The sequence below is a fragment of the Mytilus californianus genome, unplaced genomic scaffold (genome assembly GCF_021869535.1).
Source record: "Mytilus californianus isolate M0D057914Y unplaced genomic scaffold, xbMytCali1.0.p SCAF_15, whole genome shotgun sequence".
Lineage (NCBI taxonomy): Eukaryota > Metazoa > Mollusca > Bivalvia > Mytilida > Mytilidae > Mytilus > Mytilus californianus.
In genome coordinates, this window is record NW_026262637.1 from 9,414,457 (window position 1) to 9,421,051 (window position 6,595).

Below are 6,595 nucleotides of genomic sequence, written 5' to 3' on the forward strand. Positions count from 1 at the left end.
AATCTATAAATAATAATTGCTTTATTTTATTGTACTAACCGATAAAAACGTTCTTCAACAATTTCATCACAGTGTTAAATTGATAGCCTTTTAGAATATGTTTATTCAAACGATCGATAAATTTACATAGATCGTATCTTAATGTTCAGGCTCTATAAACATCAACAATAAAAAAGGATACGATACCCCGTATGTTATAAGTTTTCAACATGTACAGCCAAATTAAATCTTTCTGTTTACATTTATTAAATATTTTAGGAAAGGTTTTAAACAATATGTTGTAACAAAATCCCTGACTCTATATATAATTTGCCAGTGATATATAGATTAATATGTTAATCAAAATCTAAAACGTCACTACAAACAAGAGTATAGCGAACGTCTGGGAAATATGCACACCATAAAAGGTGCATAAGGGTCATCATCGTCCAAAAAAGGAAACAAAAGGGAACGAAAAATCGTCCCTTTTACTGTAAATCGTTGTATAGAGTTTCCCGTCTGAACTATCTAAATCCAGGAAGGAAAAAGTTATTGCTGTGGTTACCATAAAGGTGTCGTCACATATATATGCATCAACTTGAAAATCAATCACATATTCATTATGATGTGAACTCAGATTAAAAGCCAAAAAAAACGGTATTGATTACTCGTTTCACCGAACATAGGGACTCATATAGGACTCATTCTCATGTCAACAATTTCGGTTAAGGTAGTTTACCACGAAGCAACTTAAACCTCAGTGCACTTTTTGATTGTGACGTGAACTGTTCAAATAATTTGATAAATAACGATTTTAACCTTAATTGTACTGTTCACTTAACATGGACATGGACCTGTGCGATTGGGGCAACTAACAATATCACACGAAACAAAGGCAAATAATTAGAAAATAAACAAAATATGGCCACAATAAAGACGTATGATTAACATTAGTTTTTAAAGCTGTATTCATATTCTGTTGTTGATGTATGTAAGTGTAATACGTCATTTCTAGAATCATGTCTTTCACCGGAAAAGATCGTCAATTTCGCACGCCTTTATGACGTCATTTACCAGATAGAAGGCGCGCCTGTATCCCTGCTCTATTAAAAGTTTCCAGCACTTTCATAATCGTCATTCTGTAAGGTAGTCTAGAAATAATTTATGTGCCGTAAGTACGTTATCTTGATTCCCGTACGACTGAGGGAGATGACCATCTTATTAGATTTTAATTTCCCAAATATTTTGTACAGTATAAAATCAAACTTTTTCACCCGTTTGCTCAACATGTGTTGGAAGTGACGATGCATACATTTTTGTCACGTGGTGATGGAAGTCACATGACAGATTCGTTTAAAAACCGTATCCCGGAACTGCCGTATTAAGCGTCGAACTGGTATATATAGGCCTGCATATACATGTGTAGTTCGGGTAAGATTTTGGCACTACTTGTTGGGCTATGTCAAGCCCGATATATACAGAAAAACCATTACGATAGTTCTTGATAAATCTTGTTCCAATGCACATTTTAAGAAAAGCCATGCCCTGCAAATAGAAGAATGTAAAAAATAGCTCTTTCTACAATATCTATTAAAAATATAGTCTGTTTGTTTTTGTATAATAATAATTATTCATCCAATTAACAAACTTAATTAAAAACTAAGTCTAATTTGAATCCTTTACAATTGAAATTACTCAAGGCATTAACATAATAATTTGAAAGGTAAATAAGTTTAATAGATATAAGAAGATGTGGTATAAGTGCCAATGAGACAACTCTCCATCCAAGTCAAAATTTATAAAAGTAAACCATTATAGGTCAAAGTACGGTCTTCAACACGGAGCCTTGGCTCACACTGAACAGCAAGCTATAAAGGGCCCCAAAAATTACTAGTGTAAAACCATTGAAAACCAACGGTCTAATCTATATAAAAAACGAGAAACACTAATCTTATGAACCACATCAACAAACGACAACTACTGAACATCAGATTCCTGACTTAGGACAGGTGCAAACAATTGCAGCGGGTTTAAACGTTTTAATGGTACCAAACCTTCACCCTTATCTGAAACAATAGTGTAACATATCTGTTACATTTTAAGACTTTTTAAAGGGAAATTATACTGTATTGCGTACTTTGGTACCTGTACATGTAAAACTTTTATATCTATTAAGTGTGCTATCTTACAAATTTATCGCCCACTGATAATTACACTCACATACCATGCATACCAAAATAAAACAGTGAAAAAATCCATAAGTAAATGAGTTTTTCCCTACATAAAGAAGTTTTAATAAAACAGGTCAATGTTATTAATATATATATGATTTTACCCACAGAAAATATGTTTTGCTTAATTTGGGTAAAACAAATGACTGATACTAAAATAGAACAATTGTGCGTCACGAATGTACGAACATTGATGCAAAGAGAAAAGGGTCTTTTAGAGTTCCGATATGTGGCAATCAAAGATATCGACTATATCGATGAGGGCTAATAGTCCCTTTTAGCTCTCCTGGCCCTACCGATCGTGTGAGCTATTGCATTCACTTAGCGGACAGACGTCGTCCGTCGTCGTTGTAAAATTTTCAAAACTCCTCTTTAAAACCATAGGCCCCATTTCAACAGAAATTAAACTGGATGATCCTTAGGGCACGTTTCTAGTATAAAGTTTTGGTTTGTTATTCCTGCATAAAATAAACCAACACGACCACTATGGCTAAAATAGAACATATGGATAAACTTATTTATTGTCAAATATTTTGTTAAAAACAAAACAGATAGACAAAATCTGAGAGGGGAAACAATTGTCAGATTGTCAAGATCTATACATTCGTTCTATTTCCATGATCGAAACTATCAGATATGTCATTATTAAAAAAGTTTTTGCCCTTAAATGGAGATTTTTTACTAATTTTCGTGTGTTTGTTTTATTTATCTCGGTATATATAGTAGGGTGCCCAATGTCCAAAAAGTCCTCTAGTTAACGAGTTTAAGTTAACGGATAACACACGGCTAATTTTTTTGCACATTATAGGAAAATCATTATATTTTACAATCATGATTGTCGTCGTAAGTTCCTGTGGTCACGATTTTCTAAATTTCGTGTTTTTACAGGGTACCACCAGATACCGTATTGTACGGGGAATCTTTAACATGCAAAATAAAATTATTGCGTTCTTTGTTGGTAGTTAAAACAGTACCTATAATATAGTTTATATATTAAATATATCATATAACGAAATCTGAAAGTATTTAAGTGATTTTGATATAAGTATTTCAGCATTTTAGTAAGAGTAAATTTTACCCGAAATTTACCCTATTTTCATCGAAAGCAAAATTATTACGTGTATTATCACAATATTTTTTACTCTGATTTAAGCAATAAGACACAGTGAATGTTTGTATTAAGAAATTAGCAATTAAAAACATAAATTAAGTCAACATTTTGGTATTGATTCAACACGGATTTTCTCGTGCCATTAATCATTTTGTTGCTTACACTATTAGGTCATTAACAAGGACAGAGGTCACTCAAAACATTTGTCTTTTTTGCTTGTTGTGTGGTTGATTTATTTGTTGTGAATAGCCAGCTAACTTTATAGATTGTCACTTTGTTCGAAGAAATCTGTTTTGTGTCTGTTTTTCAAACTTTAAACTTTTTATTGAATAAATAGTTTATTATAATTGTAGGATAAGAATCAAATCGGTCGGGTTTGTTTCACACCCGGAATATGGCACATCAAAAGTCTTGTATGATGTTTTCGATCTAAATCCCTCTCGGTGGGAACGACAACAAAAATATACCACCTTTCGTGCAACAAATAAAAAACCGGATACAACAGACAGCAACCAACGACAACCACTTAATTGCAGGCTCCTGATTTTGGACAGACATATACAGAATTTAAAGGGGTTAAACATGTTTGTGATCCTTCAACCCTCCCCTGACCTGGAGAATGGTATAACAACACAGCATAAGAAAAATCTGCTGAAAAACAGTTTGAAATGGCTTGACTTATCAAATCGGCATGAAGCACAAAAACAACTAACATGAAGACAAAAAACACAAAGTACCGATATAATAGTACTCGCCGATAATGTAGAACATTTTATATTCTGAAGAAAGGGATGGGGCTGGCGGCGCGAAAATTTATTTTCACTTTTGTACACATTCATATCCTCAACAATCCTGCATTTCATGTTGAAGAGTGTTCATTCTCATCCTGTCTTGTGCAAAGTCAATTATTTCAGTTCATACCAGGCCAAAAAATTCATTTTAAAAATGCTCATTCCCTCCCTGTTTTCATCCATTACATATTCAAATAACATAAACAAACTAGATTTGTAATTGCGAGCAATAACGGATGGCACCCTCGTCCCCCCATTGCCAGGGTAACGGCAGCCATTTTGAAAATTCCAAAGTCAAAGAGCGCATCTACACATGCCAATTAACAGTTTCATTAGGTTTGGAGCATTTTGAAGTTTTGGACACTTTTGCTGTTTCCATGGTAACGGTGGCCATTTTGAAAATTCCATACCCTGATTGCAAATCTGCACATGCTGGTTAACATTATGGTAAAGTTTCATTAACACTGATTATACAATTCCGAAATATAAGCTGGACAAAAAAAAGTGGAAGAAAAATAAAAATAACAATAATAATCCGTTGAGGGTGCCGTAATTAAGATGTTTTACTATTGAACAGTCCGATAGACCTCACCAAGTATTGCTCTTTACCTGTCGAGAGGGGGAAATTAAGTGTACTGTCAAGGAATTAAAAAAAAATATGTCAAAAATCATCGCAGAAAAGCAGACACTTGATTATACATTAGTTGACAATAGAATTACACAGTAATAAACTAAATTTGAAAAATGCAGCAACTCAGGTCATTGTTAATAGTTAGATATCATCATAAATGGCCAAACTTCAACACTGTAAAGATTTATTAATTGTTGATTGCTTAAAGTTCAATGGCAAATATTTCATGCATTTTCGGGGTGAACACAAAATTGATAATTAAAATAAGTAATACTATAGATAGCTTCTTGAATTAAGGACAACGGGGATAAATGGTGGGAACTTTGGACTGCATCTTGAAAAGAGGGCATGTAGGATAGAGACAAAAATTATGCCATGTATCAGGCCAACTGGCAGTTTTTCTGTATCGAACGTGTTTATAGCTTTAAAGGCTTGATACTACTGTTGGTAGAATCAGTCCCAGAAAATAAATTCTAACGGTGCTGGTGGAGTCATTCCCCGAAAAGTAACATCCAGAAAATTGCAAGTGCTTTGGTAATGATATGAATGAAATTGTAGATTTTAATTTTGTTCAAAATTCAATTTTTGGATATAATAATTGGACTAGAACAATTGCGACAACCTTATCCTACACAATTGATAATTAAGGGTTTTTTTGTAAAGATTCTACGCTGTTAATTGTCCATTAATACGTGTTGTGTGCACCAAAACTATATGTTTTTATTTCTTAAGATTGATTCCACTCCGTCAATATTTATATTTTATATTTTCAGACTGACATTGCGATTGGTGATCTTGCAAAAGTGGCGTAGATCTTCATATGTAAACTGTGATTCCTGAGGCTAATTCTGTCTAGGCATGTAAATCTTGACAATGTATAACATGGATCAAACTTCTTTTAGAATGTAAAGGAGACTTTCGGTTGGTCTTAAAATACACAATATATACTTTTTCAACGAATGTGAATCTTGCAAAACCTTTTCAGGGATACTTTGTCTGAAGAAACATTAATTATGTATGAATTCGAGGCAACTTTAGATTACATATATTTCCAAAAAGATATAAAGAAGTTTTTATCAAGGAGAAAGCTAAGAACTGAAGGAATCATATGAAGTCCAAAAGAAGGGAGATTGGGAGCTTCGACGGGTTGAGAGTCTGCTGATATACACGCATCATCCACTGCAAATTACAACATAGAAATTCTTTACCACCAATGACAATATACATTTAGGCAATGCATCTTGAAATCATGGAAGTTGTATTCAATGATGTGTATGCATATGTGGTCGTTGAATCGACAAGGGAAACCTCTTTTACGCCTCTGCAAGATGTCAGTTCAGAAATATAGATACCAACAGATGTACATAATATAATAGTTTTATTAATGTATAATTTTGTCTCGTTTTGTACACGTTTATGACAGCAACCAAGAAACACATTCATATTCAAAACAGACAAACAGAAATATCGTATGGACCCCAAGTCCACCAAATAGTTAATGTCATGTGTGTATGTTGCATGAACATTGATCACCAAAAAAAACAAAAAAACAATTTACCGTCCTTAGTGCACCCATTACTATAAGAAGGACAAGAAAATACCGATCATAATATTAGTCTAAGCATACATTACTAGAGATATAATCAATGCAGAAATATCAGTTTTCAATACATCTAATATTGCAAGTTATTTCAAAACCATCTTTTTGAACAGGTACTCGAATTATATATTTTTCTACAAATCGAATTTCTACAATTAAATAATATAATACTTCATTCCAAAAAGCAAATACAGCTTATAGGATATATACACATAATGATAATAATTTTGTATGCACCAATAATAAGAATGT